The sequence below is a fragment of the Neopelma chrysocephalum genome, unplaced genomic scaffold (assembly GCF_003984885.1).
Source record: "Neopelma chrysocephalum unplaced genomic scaffold, ASM398488v2 Primary Assembly neopelma1_68, whole genome shotgun sequence".
Lineage (NCBI taxonomy): Eukaryota > Metazoa > Chordata > Aves > Passeriformes > Pipridae > Neopelma > Neopelma chrysocephalum.
In genome coordinates, this window is record NW_020897727.1 from 2,798,966 (window position 1) to 2,820,059 (window position 21,094).

Here is a 21,094-nt window from a genome sequence, read left to right on the forward strand (position 1 = left end):
TACGTGCCATACAGAACCTAAAACAGGTTTCCATTCTTCAACCCACCAATTAGACCATATTCAGCTCAATGGGTCTTACATTATATGAGGTATAATCTAGGCATTTCATCCACACCTTCTGGAAGGAGCTACTACTTGTGAAATGAATTCACATATGAATAGCCATACTGGCAAAAGTGTTCTGAGAAATGCCACCAATGATCTCTTGAAGGTTTTGAGGATGAACACTTCAATAGTCAAATTTTTTGCTTCTTATGCCCTTTCAGTTTTGCATTTTCAGTTTACTCAGGTTTGGCTTTCTCTCTTGCAGGTTTGCCCCAGCCTTCTTGACTTTCAGTGGCATTCAGTTCTGCAAAAGTGTCTTGCTAAGTTATGCCAAGACAAATACTAGCAGAACTGTATCCATGCTAGGAAATTGCACCAGTGTAACTATAAACTGAGACAGTTAAATCAGCACTGTGTGTAGGCGTAAGTACTTTGCTGGATTTTAGTCAAAACACTTTAAAAGTAATGTTAAATTTTGTTTTTGTGCCAGCTGAGGGCCAAACTGAGCCACCTGTATTCATAGTCTGTGCTTAGCCATTAGTATGCTTCAAGTACATTCAAAATTTAAGACAAGGGAAAGTCCCACAGAAGTCATTTAGAACTTAAGGATATGCATCTGCTTAACCTCTTTCCTGACTCAGGAGGGACTTAAGCATGTACTTAGAGAGACTTATATGCTAACATTTTGTGCTGAATAAGTGCCTTTATTTCTTAAAATGGCAATGAAAAAAATTCTTATTTTGAATTTAATAGGAAAATTCCTAGATTCATTCAGCCAAAGATAATTGCTGTTTGGAGAGCTTTCCATGCTCACAGTAAAAGTACATTTATCCAAGGAAAAAAAATACCTCTCTAAATCAGTACAACCTACAACATAATATTATTTTTATTGACACGTATGTTGTAATGCTAAAAGTTGTTATGTGTTTGACTCAACCAAATAATTACACAGTATAAATGATATTCAAACAAGAGTGTATTGCATGGCAAAGATTAATTAACCAGAAGGTTACTTTACACCATTCTTCAGGGAAAAACATATTTTACTCTACGGTTACAGCCTGTTACCTTGCCAGAGTACTTTAAAGTAGTTTTGAAATTTTTTTTTTGAGGAGCAAGGCAATAAATTATTCCATGGGACATATTCTGTAGTGCAAAATTCTGCCAGTAAACCTACTTCAAAAGTTATGAACTACACAGTTGACTCTTGTTGGGCCATAAATGCTCCAGAGATTATCCATTAGAGGTCAATTACACCAGAGAAGAATTTCACATCCATACACTCAGGTGAGCTCCATTGGGCCAGAAAGATTACTGATTCTCTCCCAAATCTGAGAGATTTCCATCCAGTGCTGTGCCCTCAGGAATAGCTCTTCTTCTTCTCATTTTTTAGTGTTTGAATAATTGTGCTTGAGATGCTAATTAAACCTGTTGAATCTAATTCATGACATATTATTAAATACTTTTTAATCTTTCCATATAATGCAAAAATACTGTGCAAAAAAAGGATCCAAGCATCTTCAGGAAATAGGGCTTTATGAAATCAACTCCCTACCAAATCATTAGACCTCATGGTCCAAGCTCTTTGGTAGTCTCTTGGGAGTAATATTTGTGTAGTACCAAAGGAATTCATTCACATTACTGTATGTTTCATCTCTGTAGTCTGGATGCCTCAAAACTTGCTTTTTAGGTGTGTTGGAATTTGATTTGTGCTGCAGAACATGCTTACACAGACCTCGGTGAGATTTTTTCCTTTCTATACAAAAGGTGAAACAACTTTTTTTTTCAATCCCTTTTTCCTTTCCCACAGCTCTGCTGCCTCTGTTCTGCATGGGAGCACGATAACATATTTAAGCAATGCACAACATGGCATTTTAACATTAATCCTTAATGTTATTTTATTGAAGTGTGTAAACCTGTATATTTTTCACTGTCTCATACAGGTCTAATTTCTTTTACTCTGTTAAATTCAGGCATAATTTAGGACGGAAAAATGCATTTTAGAATTACACCTGCAGCATGTATGACTTTTTCATGGCATGACAGTGATGTTTCAACAATCTATACATATTGATTTAGGCTGATAATAAACAATTTGATTAGGCTCTATCTATAGGCTGTCATTTCAATCACTGTCACTGGTCCAATAGAGTGGAAGGCAGCTAGCAGACACATATGGCAAGATTTCTCAAAATAAAAACTCTGGCCTGATTAGAGCCCTAGGTTCAGTGAATTGGACAAGACAGCTCAGCTGCCAGGTTATTAACTCCCTCAGAAAATACTCTGCCTTTTCCCCGGGGCCAGCCTGAATATTCTGATCTGGATCGATAAGCAATCTCCGGTGTGTACAAAATGCCAGCTAGAATCATTTGTCTCAGCGCAGTCTCCTCACAAAGGATAAAACACCTGCAGTATATGGCCTTCCCTCCCTCCTCCCCCACCTTCCCCTTTTTAACTAATGACCCACAAAGAAGGAAGAAGTAACTGAATCTGTTCCATCATCAGGAAGGCTCTCTCAGGTTTGTTTTAATGATCACAATGGCTACCTTTCAATCTTATAAAAATTATATCAGTCATGGTTTCCCTGTGGCATGTTTATGTAAGTAATGTGAACTGCAGTGTAATGACAAGTGTACAGATGTCATTGTAAGAGGGCCCTTGGCAAGAAGATATCTCAGAATGTCAGAATTTTAATAAAGTGTGGGCTGCTGGTAGGGTTCTCTTTGGTGGTTGTCTTTTATATTTGTAATGTGTGCTGTGATCTGTTGCTTGGGCTGGCCAGAGATTTTTCACGAGTGTTTAGCAACAAAGGATATTTTACAATTGATTAGAACAGAATTATTATTTTCCAGAGTTGTGGTGTTTGCCCAGTCCGGTACATATCTGCAGTTAGGTTTGTAGTGGTGGTGGATTGTAGCCATATAACTTTTACTTTCTTTAGATACAGACCAAAACATGGATTTTTTTAATCTGAGTGAATTCAGAACTGTTCAAAGGTTTTGGACATTATTTTCTGAAGAAAGAATAGCACTTTATAAGTGCCTTACCCTTCCTTCTTTGGTTAGGGAGCGTAAAAAACTTCAGAGTCCCTGCTTTAATATCTCAGCACTGTTCCATTTTCCTAATCTCAGCCAAAATCAAAATTGTAGAAGGGAATGAAAATACCATTAGTAAGAACAATCCTTACAAATATGAGACATGTTCAACACTTGAAAGAAAATATGACTGTGATACCCTGATGATACAGGTTCTCTCTGTCTTTTCATCTGGATTGTGCAAAAATTAAGAATCGCAGGTGGTGATATTTGTCTCAGAGGGTGGTCAGCTGTAAAGTTAACACAGAGCAAAGAATTCCCAGGCTTTGATGTGTGCAACTTCAGCATTTTGGTTCTGGTTAATCGAGAACCCTTATCTTTTTTAATATCTAGGAAAAGGATATGTGCTTTCTCTTTCAAAGTTCTGCTTAATAGATGTCTTTTAGTTCTTATATCCCATTGTCAGAGTTTGTTCTCTGGATATACTATTGTCTTATATGCTTCAATTTAAATACAGTAAAAAAGAACGTTGATCTATTAATAAGCACCCTTGACTCAAAATCAAATAACTGCAAAATTGCAGAAAATCCCCAGACCTCCAAGTTTCTCTCCTTCATTGGTTATGTATTACACCTGGAGTCACAAGACAGAAACTCCTATTGCCTAACAGTCTACCATCATAATGCCCCATGTTGTCAAGAAATAAAAACTGAATCTCCTTAGCTATCTAGACAGAATATTTACTGAGCAAATTTTGACATTAAATACCTGTTTCTGAGTATAGGTAAGATTCTTTCAAGAACAGAGGCCAGTTTTAACCTGTTTTTCCAGGGTGTTGAACTAGCTCCTCATCCAGCTGTAAATGACGACATCCTTCTGACCTCAATGTATGTAACTGTTTACCTTTGTATGCCTGTAGAAAACTTACCTTGAGTTAATGTAAACTGGAGGTCCATGCCTACTTAAAAAAGTAAAAAAATTTTTGTGTCACTTTTGCTTGTGACAAATTAGAAAGAAAGCATTTTATGTTTGTACTGCCATCCCTTGGAAAACAAAAGAAGGTTTGCATTTACTTTCTGTCCTTTTTTGCTGCATGAGGTGTCTTAGCCCTGATGGTGTCAAGAAATTAGAATACTGTCTTCCAGACAGCTTCTTTCATATTTGCCATCCAAAACTTGGGGAACTAAAGATGCTTTTAAAAAAGAACAATGTAAGGGACAACATTAATGAATTGATTTCTCAATGTAAAAAACACATTTCCCATCAAGACGCTTATTAGAATGTTTATCTTGGAGAAAATGCGCACAGTTTATATGAAAAGCTGATGTTATGTTAATTTCCATTATTATATACAGATGATATTGAGGAAGATGGAACAAAGTGCCTTTAAACCAAAGCTGATGATATTTTTTTTTTCTTGTTTGCTACAGTTTTATTGTAGTGAAATATGTTCATTTTAGCAGTGGAAAACTGCCCTAAATAGACAGCATAAGAGCAATAAGATGCAGAGCACAATTTTAAAATGATGTGCTCTGGAAGTAAGGCTTTTAGACATTTTGGTTTATGTATTAAAACTTCCCACAAATTTGATTGAGAATGAGCCTTTGATGGATATTTGCTGCAGTTATGCTGCATTAGACTCGATTTATCCACCACCTCTCATTGTTGCTATTGATTGATTTTTAAATTAGATGAAGGCAATCAGTAAATACCACCCAATCAAGTCCTAAAAACATACAGGAGATTAGACAATTTAGGGTAATCAATGAAAATATTCTGTGATTTGCTACCACTCAATTTTGACCATAAATTACGACCATAACTTGCAAGTTAGTAAGCCATAAAACAAGTGGATGTGACAAGAAAAACTATAAGAAATGAATTAAGGAGATGAAGAGGAACCACTAGTGTTGTCATTTAATGAGACAAAATTACTCTTTATACATATCTTGCATTTCTGGTTGAGTCTTGCCAAGAGTAGTGGAGTACAGGAGCACTAACCTTTGCTCATTTTTCTAGGGTTTTTGGGTTTTTTTAGTAATATAAAAGCTGTTCTTTTGTGTAGCAAAACAGTTTGAACAATAACTAATCTACCTAATTTTATTGCAGGAAATAAATTAATGTAATTTTAGGTTTAAAACCAGCTGCTTGTTAAAACCCCTCACCTACACCACAGACACTTGCAAACACTAATTTTGAAGTCACACTTCTATACAGTGTTATATCCTACAAACTTTAAAGTGTAGCAACAATTTAATGTTATTTTAGGCCAACACTTTGAAGAAGCTGTGCTTATACACATTCTCTCTGATACATGTCACCCATTTTCTATATTCTCTCAAGTCTAATTGAGAACTAATAATTCACATGCCTTAAAAAAAATCCGCTTTAAAGCTTATTTGCTAGTTGTAAATGGGTGTCCAGGTTTTTTCTATTTATGAATTTCAGTATCTATTTAGAATTTCTAGGCAGAATCCATCCAGTATTTCTAGGCTGAAAAGCTGCTTATAAATACATAAACAATCATTAACAGCTACAGGCTATATAAGAATACATTGGTGAAATAAAGCAACTATTTATGAAATTTGCTCCCTTAAAAAAAGTAGTACAGATGTGATACTGCTCAGTAGCATGCAAAAGTCTTCCTGCTTAATGCATTTATGATCCTCCTTAGAATAAGGAAGAACATTTGGAAAAGGATAATTTTTGGGAGCGTTGATCATAGAAAAGGATTATATAAGATGCTTTTGACAAGAGGAAAATTCATGTGCTTTTTTCTACAGGGAACAGAAATCTGAGAGGCCTGGAAACTGCACAGTACACCTGGAAAGGTGATGAGAATGTAATGCAGGACAGCATGGGAGGAGGAAGGAACACCTTCACTGCACTCACAGCCACTGAAATACCAAAGTGCCTTTGTAGAGCCTGATGATAGAGCAGTTATTTTGCTGGCACACAAATGCAAAATGCACAGGTGGAATAAATACTGAAAATATGTGGATTTATGTTGACTGTGATTTCACATTGCAGTGGAGAAAGCAAAAACCCCAGAGTCAAAAGAAGCATTAGTGATGTTGCAAACAAAAGACTAGTCAGCAAATACTGACTCTGCATCCGCAGGTGGACTCTGTGTGAGATAATCCAGAATTAGAACATTTGAGGATTTCATGCAGAGATTCCAGACACTTGTTGTAGTAGACAAATGTCTGGCACTAGCGTACAAAAAAAAAAAAAAGGTAGTTCTTAACTGGTTCTTTTTTAGAAGTAATTTCCTTTAGCCCAGGGCTTTAAGAATCAGGATTCACTTTTCTGTGCGTGTGGAACAGCAGAACAGAATAAGTCCATGTAAGTCCTGGGCCCCTTACAAAAACATGTTTTACTGTGTCAAAAGCACTTCCCACCTGAATTCTGAATTTAACATTAGAAAAGTGTCCAAGTCTGGTCTTTCAGATTTTCTGTGTTGTTTGGTACATCCATCTAAGGAAATCCAGTCTGAAGAAGAACTAAGTGAATCCCTAGTAAAATACAAAACCTACACCAACTTTCTAAATACTTTAAAAAAATATATAATTGAAATGGTTTTTTCATTAACTCCTGCATTTTATCAGTTTCTACAGGTTCATAAAATTTTACGAAAGAAGTCAATTCAGTGCTAATAATACTTTTTCTTCCTTCCATGTCAATTTGGTACTAGAGGAAACTTCTGTGTATTACATCATTGGCATAATTTCTGACAAGTATGTATAATGAGATTGGAAGACAAACAGTTCTCAAAAATAATATTCCTCCCTCTGTAGGTAACATTTTTTTCTGAAATTTGAGACTTTTACTTTAATTTGAAATCTCCTTTGAAAATGCATTTCCAGCTTCTTTCTAAAAGATTTTGGATGTGATTGAACCTTTGGTGGAAATTTGCAAGATACACAGCTAAATTGTGAAGGCAGGAAATGAAACAGCTCAGAATCTGAATGAACTCTGGAGCATTTACATTCTCATATTTAAATATTTGCCTGAATTACATGTGAGCTATAACTTTTCACTCACTGCAATTTTTTGCATTCTCTGTAATTAACAGTACTCAGACAAATCAATGTTTACATATTTTAATATAGCAACATATCATGTTCAATCTCATCTTTCTGTGAGTTAGAAAACATACAACACAAAACCCCAATAACCTCTAGAAAGGAGGACAGGAAAGGGAGAGAATAAAGAAAACCACTGACTTAAAACAAAGACAGGGACCTACTTGCAGTTCCTGATGGACTGGTGCAATACAAGGAAGCTGGTGTATTCAATATAACTTTTAGAATAATTGCCTGGGAGGTAACCAGAAAAGTACATTTTACTTTATCATGGTACATAAATAAAAGGGCAGACTAATTAATCATATAGCTTACTAAAAGTGCTTTTTATTTTGCCATTTAGTATGCCAGAAAGATCATTTTCTTTAATGTATATACCCAGTATTAACATGATTTAATCCATCATGTTCTGTATTATGAAATTACTTTGTTTTACTCCCTGATCCAGCTGAAGATCATTAACCCACACTATTTTCTAAGTCATACATCATTTGAGTGTATTACCTCATATAGCAAAAAAGCTACTTCTCTCGGTTATACACTCCAACTAAGAAATCATTTTTTCTGGATGTTGCTGACAAGTAGAGCTGTTTTCATTAGAAAGCAGATGGTTCACTATTTCGATTCTGTTTTACCTTCCCATTTGCTCCAGCTCAGAGTTCTTTGCTGCCAGTCACCTCATTACCTCTTGCAACATCCACATCCTATATTCCAGACCTGTCTATAAAATGTGCTAAACATGCAAGTACTTTGCCTTCCCCCAAGACCTCCTTTTTTCTCTCTGCATCCTCACTTGTTGTAAGTCAGTCTTCAGAAGGCAGTGAAAGCGAAGGCAATCATCTGAACAGGAGGTTAAACTCCCACAGTTTTGCAGGTGTCTGTTAGCTGAGAGTGCCAAAGGTGTAATTTACACAGTCAGATTTTAAGCTTGGATGTGAAGTCACACTGCTGCTGAATTTGCCTCATAGAGCTTTAGGGCAGAATCTGACCTTCTATGATTTCTTTCAGTTATGATGTTCATGACATTGATATTTTCACTGTTGTGTTCTCAGAGTCTGTATCATGAATGTTCTGCTTGGGCTGCCCTGATACCCTGGTAAGTGTCAATAAATAGTGGCCTGCAATGTAAATGAAATGTGTGCATAATGGAGTAATGGGTCATTTTGAGTCAAAATGAAGACTGGATGGTCACTGAAGATATGTCTTGGACTTTTTAGAATAAAAAAGAATAAATGATGTTTTGAAATAGTTGCACTTCAAGTAACAGAAGTAACACCTGCTAAGTTTCAGACTGATTTCAGTTATCTCTAAGCATTTGCCTTGAGAAGTAGACTCTCATTCTAGTAAGGCAAGGAGACTAAATGCTTTCATTGCTTACATGGGAAGCCACGTACTAGAGATTAAATCCTTAGAGGTGAATCAATCAGCACATAATGTTAGTTCTTCTACAGCATATATGTTTTTGTTTTGATCATTCTCTGCTGTAGGTAATATTCAAACATTGTAATAATATATTCTACCTGCTTTGTGTAGTTTTCTCTGGTTTCTACAAATCACAAACTCCATTTTTATTATTGTTTCAGGAAGTTTTAGGGGGGAGCTTTCCATTTTCTTTTTTTTTTTGCACATACTTGGTAACTCATGCCAAATTTACCATTTATTATGACCTCATACACTTGCCATACGTAAAGATGTTATTTTCTTTATTCAGAGTGAAAAGTAATACAGATCTTGGCAGAAATAAGGATAGAGTATTGGGATGGGTATTTGATTTTATTGATTTGAAGGACAACCTGTTCACCAATCTTAGACTGTATCATGGGTGGGCTGTGATTTAAAACAATTATTCTTGTAGAATTTTCACTGAAATTGAAGGAAGAGTAAAGGCCTCTAATGAACATGCTTACAAAATTCAAAGAAAAGATCATAGATTTGGAATTGTTCCAAGCATATATGAACCTGTTTAGTTATGTTTAGTTATAGTTTAATAATCCACTGTACAAAGAGTTTTGAAGGAGCTGGGGGGAAACATAAATCTACAATGTTAACAAAGCCAAAGCTGAAGTCAACCTGCAGTTAATAACCATGCTCAGTGATATTATTTTAATGATGACACAATATTTAAGCTGCTGAACTTGGCACTGTAAGTAGCTATACATGTTGCACAGAGTGAAGAAGTATGCAATTGGTTGGGCTTGACTTTCACATGTCTGTTCATAGTGTCATGGATTCTGGTCTACTCTCAGTCAAACGTAGCCTCAGCACCCAGGCTGAAAAAACCTCACCTGAATAAACACAGCCATAATTCAGCTGCAAATAAAGCAGGGCAAAAATAGTAGGTGCAGGTGCTGCTGCAGAAACTGGAAAAGGTAAGGCATAACACAGATTATCTTCTGCAGAAGGAGTTGGGTGCAGCTGTCCCTGGAGCTTTAGAGGCAATGCCTGTACACAGTAAAGTCTCTGTCGCAGAACTTCAAGCTCCTCTTGTTTGTGTGGACAATATTGCCAAAGTGATGAGAAAAGAGAAGAGAAGACTCCACAGTCTTCTGGAGGGACTGCATTAGCCCGCACTGAAGTATGTGCAGGTCCAGCTGCAGTTCCAGAAACCCCCTAACTGTCCAGTTTAAAGTTAGCCTGGGCATGTGTGTGCAGCCTGGAGTGTAGCCCAGTCCATGAACAGCCTCACAGGCCATTGCTCTGCAGGCAGCACAGACTCTGGCTTTGCACAGCTGTAGAGGTGAGTGCTGTGAGTGGCATTAAGTGCCCTCTGTCCAAAAGATTTCTGTGCCAATACCAAGTTCCCCAGGGCAGCTTCCCAGCTATGGTAGTGACTGTTAAATGGAGTTACCCTAAGCTTCTCTAGATACCATAATCCACTCCCCCAGCTATCAGTGTATCACAGGTGTGTTAGTAACTGTCATTTTCTGACAGTGATGCCCAAATGATTTCGGAATTTATCTCCAAAATACTGACAGAAAAGATGGACTTTCTGGTTTGTGCCTTTGAGTGCTCCACAGAATGGGATTTAGCACTGATGTCACATAAGCCAATTTTTTTTCTGCTCAAGAAAGTATTGTGCAACTACCAAATTCCGTAGATGAAAACTGAAAAAGGGTATGGCAATAACAAAAAAAGGTAATACTGTGAACTGTTGGCATGAAACTTTGTTATCACTATAAATAATTTAGTGGGGTTTACTCCAGCAGTTGTGAACTTAATATACACAAAATTTCCCTCAGTTTTTCTTACCCTTGATTTTGTCCCTACCTGAATGCTAGCAGTATAATCACATAACATAAATTATACAGTATCAAACCCTGGTAAAATAATTCCAAGCAAAGCAAATGAGAAGCCATGGAAAATTATGGCATAAGATCTTGACAAGCTAAAATAGACAGTGAAGTACAGAAGGTGTCATTCTAGGATTTGTCTGTTTGTGCATGTGCACTGACGCTCCTGATGTTCATATAAAACACACGGAGAAACTCCATCTGGTATTGTATGGGAAAAATTTATGTAGACTCTTCAAAATTACAGCAAAAGCAGTTAAAAATGCAAACTTAAAAAGTGATATAAGATAGCAATTTATTTATAAAAATGTCCTTTGCATTTTTGAACACTGTTTAACTTCCACGCATGCTTTACTGTTTTCAAATAACAAATTGACCTTTCCAAATTCATAATGAGGTATGAAATAAATGAGAGAGTACTGAAGGTGAGTAATTCATTAATCATAAGCAAAACAGGGATGAAATCAAGGACACAGGAGCACAAACTGTAAAAGTAATAGGTTGCATAATCATTGTATTTAATATTAACTACATTATGTTTTTCATGTGGGTTCTGAGAAGCTGTTTTTTTATGTTTACATGAAACTAATCCAAGGTAAATTTTATTTCCCAATATTATTTTTCCTAGTGGTCACTCTCTTTTTAATAAACTAGAAGACAACGAGTTCTAGCTTGTCACAATGTTATGAAGATTTAATAGAGGGGTTAGCGGGACCATTTAGGCCTACTGAAACTTTTGATTTAAGATATTCCACTTTTGACTAGAATGTACCAATCATGTAGCTATATCCCCTTCTTGTTTGTCATGGCAAATCTCCCATTATGGACATAAATTCACCTGGAATTGCTTGTTTTGGCCAAAATAAATTGCTATTCATATTCCACTGTCAGAGAAGGACAGAGAAAGAACTGTTAGTTGAGCAGTTCTGGGTCTTTATCCTTCAAGAGTTCAATCCACAGTGATTACACAAAGTGCCACAAGGTAGTTCACAGTTTACAGGTGATGTATTTAAATAGTTAATACTGGTGGATATAATAAAAATAATTTGTTCCCCCTTGTCAGATTTCAAGAATATTTATTCCCAAGAACAAACCAGGTTAGAATATGACAAGATGAACTGGTGGCACAGCAAGGAGTCAACTCACTTCAGAATCACTGAACAGATGCTTTCCCCTGTTCCATACACTTTCATTTGGATGGAGCTGGTATTGATGCTGCTCTTACTCGTTATTTTGTAATTTACTGGACTGAGAAGGAGAAAGAGGAGAAAAGTGCAGAGTGAGAGCTACGCACATAACTTGCCATTATACCACTGTGTTCTGTGGTCCCCAGTGTGATACACATTCGCACCCTGGTCAGCTTTGTGTGTCTGTAACTCTTTGTAGATGGGCAATGATGGGGGTGAGCAGCCTTCCTGTGAGCCCAGTGCTGAAACCCCAGCCCAGCTCACAGTGGGGCCACGTGCCCCTCCCTAGGGAGCACATGGAGGCCCTGGGCAGCTCTCTGTTCCCATGCAGCATGGGTGACACTGGGGCTTGTGCTGGCCTTGGAGGTCCTTACTAGTTCACCTTTCCTGCAGACCAGAGCTGGAGTTACCCAGCAGATCACGCCTCGTCTCAGCCCTGTTGGTGGTCACAGGAGACAGTGCTCTGTGTCCAGGCGTGTGAACTTGCTTGTGTGCACTGAAACCAGGCTGCAGATGCACTGATGTGCCCTGGGATCTTGTCCATCTATGAACTCGGGGAGTAGTCTGTGTTTGCACCAGTCTGGAAAAAATGTTCCTGGGTCCTGCAGTCAGTTGGACTCATGTTGTAGTTCTGATGCAGGAGCTGCACTTGAACCACTTATTGGTCCCTGTGTTGTCCTCCCACACGGAGTCTCTGTGCCTGGCACCTCTCAGTGTGGTACAGCCCCCCTGGGAGATGCTGTAGCCCATGACAGAAAGGCTGTAACACCCGTGGGCCACAGCAGCTGGACTGCAAGTGCCGTGACTCGGGATCTGACTCAGAGCAGTCTTTGCTCACACTCTTTTTAACTATAATTAATGCATGTTGTTTTGGTGCATATAAATGTCTGACTAAGCAATTGCCTACATTTTGACCATAAAACAGGCATTAATAGACCTGTTTAATAGTGTTTAATAATTAGATAAAAATCGTGATTTCTCAATATTTCCATTCACAATTTTTGCAACTTGAAGTCAAGTTCTGTCTGCAATTCTGTATTCTGAGGGGAAAAAGTAGCTGTTGATTAAAGGTATGTACTCTATCACAGTCATATGTTTTCCATAACCCTTGATGAAGAAAGTATCTTCATTTTTAAATCTCCCGTTTAACTAATTTCCTATCTTCTCTGATTCAACATTTCTACATTTTATAAATTATATTCATGTTAGATTCACACTGTGCTTAAGGTGTTTCTTCCTTATGTGAGAAAGTATATATAAACTCCAAGGTGTTAAAGCCAGTAATTGTTAGTGATGTTTTTATTTCTAAAGAAATATAAAGGACACGATGTTCCATGAATAGACTGGTATATTATTAAGTCTGAGGAATTTGCCCAGATCTCTTAAAATCATACATTCCACTCCTGTGTAAGTGGAGTGATCCTCTTAATATATTTCCCTTCATTTTAGATGCAGGTGGTTTAAATGTGGTGCTCTGGTTTAGATTCCAGAGCAAATAGGTTACCTATAATATTATCATTCCCAGAAATATATTGCCAAGCACTGCCTTTCTCAAGCAATATGGTTAAAGGGTTCACTCTGTCCCCAGTGGTCCTCTGCTTGAATGCTTTTCCCAAGCTCCAGATCAATCTTTAACTCCTCACTTTTAAATTAAGGTGAAATACCATGGAGAAGAAAGGGAACATAAATACTTCCAAAATCCAAGCAAATAGGTTTTCTCACTCTTCCTTCCCTTTCCTAAGCAAGATATGAAAGCCCATGAAGTCTTCTCTGTGCTGGACCCAGGTATTTTCAATTTTTTTGAATCAATTTCTAAAGTTTCAGCAGAATATATTTTTTTCCAAGACACCTTCTAATGCTGTTACAGAGTCATCAACTCAGTATCAGAAACATTTTGCTATGGGCATGAGAAGTCTGTCACTTTAGAAAATTTCAAACAATATCAGTAGCATATCAGAAGAATTTTCCTCTTGTAGGTACCCTGCCCTGTTCTTTGCAGGGTGTCCTGCATGACCTGGGCTTCCTCTGTACCTCGAACAATCCAATTCTGCAGAGCTTCTGTTATTCTGCTTTCAGAAGCTCTTCTGGCAACAGATAGATGGTAACTTTCTATCCAAAAGTTAAAAGGTGAAAGGAGTTTGGCTTTTGGGGGGACTTGAACTTGTTTATGTCTTCAGCATATGTGAAATTTCTGTTAAAATATTTACCAATGTATTCATGAAACAGGAATAGTTGAAGGAATGCATTTTAAGCTAATGCCCTCTCCCAGGTTAATGATTAATACTGTGAGAACTCAGCTTGGTATTTACTGTATCATGACACAAGTAAATTGAACTCCAAGCAAGTCATTATCTGTTTTATTTATTTGGTTTTTAAAGTATGCAATGTCAAATTATTAACTTCTGGGGTAGAAGGGTGGTAAAAACATGGGTCAGGCAGTCTCCATGGAGCTTTGTGGGACTCATTTGTTCACACCCTGTGTGGTATATAAAGAACATGGTTCTTATAAAAGAAGGCTTTCTGTTTCCAATGCAAAATCTAAATCTTTAAATGCATTTTACAAAAATATTCATTTCTGTCTTAATTACTGTATTAAAAAATAACCCTTACATTCTCTGTCTGTCACTTGTTATGATATTAAACTGCACCTTCTGTTCTCTGCATATACACAATGCTATTTATTTCCTGTGGGAATGAATTTTTAAATTATTTTAAGCAGAGAAGGACTAGAGGTTCTCCATATCTTAGGTACTAAGAGACTTCAAGATCAATTTTGGCTCATGCTGAGATTTTTCAAATAGTTTTTTTTTCATTTATTTAAGCTTTATGTATGTTCAATTTTTAATTTTGTTCTGCTCCTTTATCATCTTTGAACAAAAATTTATTTAGAAATTGAAAGGGCATTTTACTATATGATAATAATTTAAGTAATTCAGTCATCAATAGTAACTATTCAATATTTCTCCCTTAGAAAACAGATGGAGTTATAAAACTGGTATAGGTAAAGTAAAGGTCAGTAGAGAAGAGATTTAGGAAAGCATGTTTTGAAATTTGGGAAATTTATTTTCTATGTTTCTGACTTAAATGGCTCACAAAAAGTAGTTTGAAAAATGGCCTAACTGTTCATTTGAGTTTTTGGACTATGCTAATGGAAACAAAGAAAAAATTTTGCTCATTCTCAGTATTTAAAAAAGTCAAAATAGCAAGTAGAGAATATGCTGTAAAAGGATGTATTCATCAGGAGAAAAGGTGGCTTGAAAATTTGGATATTGTTGAATGTCTTTGAAATTCTAATTTGTGTCAGCAAACATGCCTAATTCAAAATCAGTTTTCAATGGACCAACTAAGGGCACTTCACTCATTTATTTTCCTGCCAGATTTTGATATTATCACAAACATGTCAGCACTATGGCTATTAAAAAAAAAAAATTTCAACCTTCTTAATTCTGTAGGAAGAGTGTTTTATTTCACTAGAAAAACAGGTATTTTGCTTGGAATGGAAATATTACCTTTCAGGAAAGAGACTGCCTGGAAAATTCTTCCTGAAATGTGAAAGCTTCAGAAAGTTACAAAACCCTAAAATTTTTAGAATTTAGATTAGAAGAAAAATACTTGGACAATATTAACTATCCTATTGCTAAACCTGTAACTAGACCTCCCTCGTCTGCAAAGACTTTAAGGTTCTAATTCCATTTTGCAATTCCCAATTTGTTCATGGTAAGCCAGCCACAGTTTAAAGGCTCAAAGATGTTTCACCTAATTTTTCTTATATCTCCAGATAGTGCATGGCCAAGTTATTTAGATACAAATAAGCCTTGAGAATATCATCAAATCCATTCTAATTTCATTCATGCCTTGGAGATAATAATTTAAAGAGCTAGTCACTGCTTGCAATTAAGCATGGAGAAAATAGATCCGTCCCATAATTTATGTCTGCAAAGGTTGGGCTGGATTTGTAATTAATGTTTGCTCCTTTTAATGAAATACTCCAAAGGTCTGCACTTCTGTCATTCATGGAGGTAATTTTTCAATTGATTAGTAAAATAATACTTGAAAAGTAAATGCACCTGCTTTAGCACAGAAATGTCTTAGTCAAGTAGAGACAATGATTGGAGTGCTAAAAAAATATCATTTCAATACAGTAGAGACTGGAGTTTTACTCCTCCAGAATTCAGAACTCCCACTAAAGAGAAAAAAGAGAAAAGGTAATTAAACCTCCAACAACTTCTTCAGCATGCTTTCATCCAGTTTAATTCCTGAGTGGTTTTCAGCATAGCTAAATACTTTTAGGAACACATGCCTGAAATGTGCATTTGTAGAAGTGAAATATGTGTGGAAAGCATATGTTACAGCAAGAAATAATTTTTGTATTTGTGTGCCTTAGAATTTTGAGGGAGCATGAACAAATAATTTAAAATTGGAAATTTGTTTCCATTTGGAATAAACACTTAGAATTTGACAGCTCATTTGGATTCTATTCTTATTTCCATTTCAGATTTAAATCTGTTCAAGTGGGCAAAATGGCGAGACTTGGGAGGTAGGTTTAAAATGGCTTGCTATGTCCTTCCTACAAAACAATCACTGTCAAAGAAAATTAAATGAAATAACAAGCCACCTCTGACTGTTTTCAGGGAATTGATAAGGATTTCGTTTGAATTAATGCCTCCAGAAGGCATGTTCAATGACTTCTCCTGCTTTGTTAATTTAGTCATTTTGACACAAAGTCTTGCTGTTCCTCTGCTACAGACACCTCACATTTTGTAGCGTTGTGGGAATTGACTGTAAGTGGATTAGACAGAATGCAGAGTAGAAGCCACAACCTATGCCAGATTTCTTGGGGGCCACAAACATGGTGATCCAAGAGGTTTTGAACCCTGTGTCATCTGGGACAAGCATTTTGCTTTCAAAGAAAGAAGCAAGAGAAGGGAATAAATGTGGTGAAAGAAGCCCTTACCTGGGGCTCAGCCTAGTGAAGCAGAGTAATCCAGACAGTGGAGTAAGAGAATGTGTGTCATCAGAACATTTAACTTTAAGGATAAAAGTTTATAGTTTTAATGCTATGGTTTTAAGTGTTTGAATCATCTGAAGGATCCAGCTATTATTAAAGCATGAGCAAAGCAGCATCTAAGGACTTTTAAAAATCTGCACCTTGAACTTAGTATAACTCCCATTAAAGTCAATGCATGCTGAGTCAGACTTTAATTCTTTTTGCACCCTAGAGATTCAAAAGGTGAAATTCCTGGCACTACTGATGTTTTGCCATTGACCTTGTAGGGTCAGGATTTCATGCTAAAAGCCATAAAATGACACTGACATTTCGTCATTGCTGTCTTGGATCAGATTCATAACAGTGACCCAGGAAAGAAACATCTACATAATCCATTACTACTGTGCATCTACCCAACACTGTCTCACCACCTTGTTTCAAGAGAGGCAATAATCTATGATTTTGAGCTGCCTTTATTTTAGCTCAAATGAAGAAGAATGGAAAAATCCTGATATTTGTTTTTCAATCACTTTATTTAAACATTCTAAGTAAATTCTAGATTATTTTATATTTTATGTCAATTTAATTGGAAAATTCTCTTTTCAAAGTGAAGGAGGTTTTGTTGGGTAGTTTTGGTAATTTTTTCAATACTATTCTAAAAAAGGTTTGTAGTAAAACCGGAAGGCAAATTTCAGATTTATAGTCCCTTGTGAATGAAGTGGTTATGATTAACAGTGAGAACTGCAAAGAGTTTTTATAATTCCTTAATGATCCTTAACGAAATATTTAATTAAAGCCCAGCTGGAAAGATATTCTTGGTTAATAAAAGGAAATCAGGGGATGAATTGATTTCTATAATGGCAGAGGACATGCAATATGTGATAGATGCTACATATCATTAGTAGTTAGATACAATAAACTGATAAAATATAAAATTATTCTGCTGGCCTCTATTAAATTGTTTTCCAGATTGCAAATGGAAAATATTGGCTGTGCATTCCAGATGATAAAAATAATAGATTCCAAACTCATGGATACAAGTGTACTGAAAAATGCGATTTGAACCTTGTGCAGGAAATAGTCCTATATATAACGTGGCTACTGATTTTCAGATTTTTGATGCTGTAGAAGAATATGAACCAAAATGTGTTGCCAGTTAGAGTGAAAAATAAAATCTGAAACAACCCTACTGAATTCAGTGGAGTTCCTTGAATTTGCTGAAATTGATAAGCTTTCCCCTTGCCATTCTGTGCATATTTCTCTAAAAACACAGAGATGAACCAATGAAAATCACATTCACAGAAACAGAGAATCACTGACAAAGAAAAACTTTCTCATCTTATTAAAGAAGAAACGAAGCTCAGCAAAAATTAAGTGAATTTTAATTGCATGAGGCTTTGCCTCAGATTTGTAGGATCACTTGATGTTGTAATTTCTTGGCTATTCTAGATAAGCAAATACATAGAAGATTTGTCATCTCTGTCCTTTCTGGTAGTCTCTATTGCCCTACATTGCAACTTTTACATGGTTTTAACTTTGCAAACAGAATTATCTAATTCATCACATACTAATTAGTTATATAATTTAACAGCTTTTTTGGTTATAAGCTGCATATTTTCCTTTTGTGCCGCACACAACTGACAGTGAAGGATATTGAAAACATATACATAAATTTGTCAGCCGCAATCTCACAATAACTAGATGACAAGAAAAAAATTCATGCTTTTGGTAAAGCCCATCTAGGACAAATTGTACAGGAAATTTCTCCCAGCTGCTGCTTACTATACACTGGGCCAACTGCAGCCAGTGTAATACCCTGGAAGCAGGTCTGAAACCCAGGAAAAGATCAGTGAAAATACGAACTTGTAAGAAAAAGTATCCAACGATGGAGGCAACTGCAGTAGAGTTAAAGCAGTCCTATTAAATAATGAGCAGTAATAGGTGACTGTCTGCTCTAAGTCACCCTTTACAGCATCTGCTACCTGCTGCAGGCTACAGGATTAATTCTGAAACATGTAATTTAGCAAAGGATCAAGACTTCTGTCTGTTCAGTCTTCAGCAGCAAATAAATTGGTGGCAAATGCTTTGACTTAGGTTGTTGCATTACTTTGTGGCAGTCCCTGCATCCAATGCTTTCAATTATAATTCCGTGTCTTCCTTTTGACAAAGCTTGGTCCTCTGTGTTCCTTTACTCGGCTTATTTTATCAATTGCAACTTTGCAAATTTTTAATGTCTGTTTCTTCTTTCTAGGCTCATCTTCAAATACATGTATTTTTGAACCCCACATTTTCAGAGGTAAGAAATTCTCTCTGTGAACTGTCTGGTCAGGTGAATAACTTGTCCTTGTTGTTTAAAGTGTGCATCCTTGCTTTAAAACTCATCCATTTTGCTCATTATATTTGCAATCGAGTCACATTTTTAAAAATATGCTGTATGTAGAGGGGGAAGGGAATACCATTGTTTGCCCACAAGGCCTGTACCTTCTGCTACTGCTGTTTGTACTTAGCCACGCATGCAGTTACCCACTTTATGCTGCAGCTCTGCTGGTTAAGGCACTCAGCTTCTTGTGTCATTTCCAGATGTATTTCTAAAGCTACAAAGCTTTGAGGAGCAGCCCCTCACTGCATCTTCTGCGTGACTAAAATTGGAAAGCAAATCACCTGCTACCACTACTGTTTTTAGTAACATTCAGCTGAGAACAATGCGTAGCTCAAAGCAAGGGTAGAGACTCTGGAAGCATAAGCAGAAGGTGCCACTGAGACAGAACTGTTATTCTGCAAAAGGCTGTGTCACCCAAATGAACCAAATATTCTGCAGAGCTACAACAGACAGGTATCAGAGTAAAGCCAAACCAGGTACAGGGGGCAAACTGTTTCAAGTTCTCAGTTCTGAGCATAAGCATTTTAATATAATTTCTATTTAAAAATGTTCAATTATGATATTCCCTATTAGCTTGGTTTTTATAACTTTCATCCCAGTGATAGGCTTGCTACCCTACTAGAATCAATGGGTTTGCATGTATTTAAGAACAGGCATAGCTTGAACTGCAGTTGATCTACTTATTAAAGCAGTAGAGGTTTACATGTTTCATTAGAAATTATAAATCCTGCCTGTGAGGTTTGTGCAAACTTTGTTTATCCTTCATTAAAACTTCTCTTTGTTAAGTAACTGCAGATACTGAGACATTAGGTGTACTCATATTACTCAATTTTGTTTCTCTGACCTCCTTCTGAAGGAGTCTACAGAGACTAATTTAAAAACCTCCCTTATATTCCTAGAGGAAAGTGGTGTGAACATTCTTGTTTGTGTCAAACAGCACTCAGAGTGCATATACTGACTTTACTGGAGTTACTTGGGCTTTCCACCACTCAGTGAGACCTTGGTGTCCTGTGAGTTTTATGTAGTTGAACATCCAAGTCAGGAGAGATATAAAGTTTTTCAGGAATGTGTATTTAAACACAGGTTAATAATAAGATTTTAAATGTTTGTTTTCCTCTTGGCATCAGTGAAAGCATATATTTATATGCTGAGCTCTTGAAAATTAATTTCCTGGACTTCTCTAGGGATATAAGGATTGTGTACAATGCACGGTTTTTCCTTGTATTATTTATGAACAGAGGGATATAATCTAGTAGCAACTCCCTTTGTGCACAATTTTTTAAGCTCTTGAAGTCAGTTTAGTTGCACTGAACTTTGAGATGAGAACGAAGCCCTCTTTCTCTTTATTGAGAGTTTTTCTTAGAATGTGAAACATGTTTACTTCCAGAATACCATGTAAATTTTCTTAAAGAGGTGCTTTGCAAATAAGCTATTATGGTACTAAAGAAAACATTGATTAGTTCTAAATGGCAGTAACAATTCAAGTGCATGTAAAGACAAGTGCATTTTCTTTCGATGTTAAGCCTCTGAATTTAATAATTGAAGGAAAAAATACAATAAGGTGCAATAGAAGAAGCTTCTGTGAAGTGCATTATGCAATTATGAGTGCCATAACTACAATTGCCTTACCGCATCATAGTATGTTTTCTACTCAGACTGTTTTCTAAAACAAAATATTTTTATTACTTTGTTATTTGGAAATATGTACTATTTGGAAAAGGTTGTATTTTCTGTGATGATTCTGTTGATTTAGGAAACCACTCTTGGTTGAGGAAATCCAAAAACTCAAGACACCATTCAAGTGAATACAGAATCCAGCTGAAGCAATCTGTTTATTTTTAGTCTTGTCAACATTGTTTTAACATGTGAAAACACTGTTTTTAGGGGGTTTCTTTCCCAGTTCCCTCAATTAAATCGTTACATTTTGCTTAGCATATGTAAGACCAGAATTATTAGAAGAGAGATTTTGGCTGTTTATTGTGCTACTTGACTTGGAGAATTGCGTAAGTCGTTAACTTTCTAGATCAGAGCCTGATTGTACCATTCACAAAACCTGTGCGCTGGAAAGAAGCTGTGTGATGGCCA

The 21,094-nt window shown here is 36.4% G+C and overlaps 1 long non-coding RNA gene across 3 annotated transcripts in view; it reads left to right on the forward strand.

The window, feature by feature from the left end:
* LOC113968461 overlaps positions 1–21,094 on the forward strand; it is an 81,630-nt gene that overhangs the window by 8,472 nt on the left and 52,064 nt on the right. For 2 of the 3 annotated variants that reach the window (XR_003534519.1, XR_003534517.1), the window contains exons 4-6: positions 8,218–8,261; positions 16,138–16,179; positions 18,881–18,925. This is a non-coding gene — a long non-coding RNA (uncharacterized LOC113968461). The remainder of the gene's footprint in view (positions 1–8,217; positions 8,262–16,137; positions 16,180–18,880; positions 18,926–21,094) is intronic. The other variant, XR_003534518.1, reaches the window with a different exon arrangement.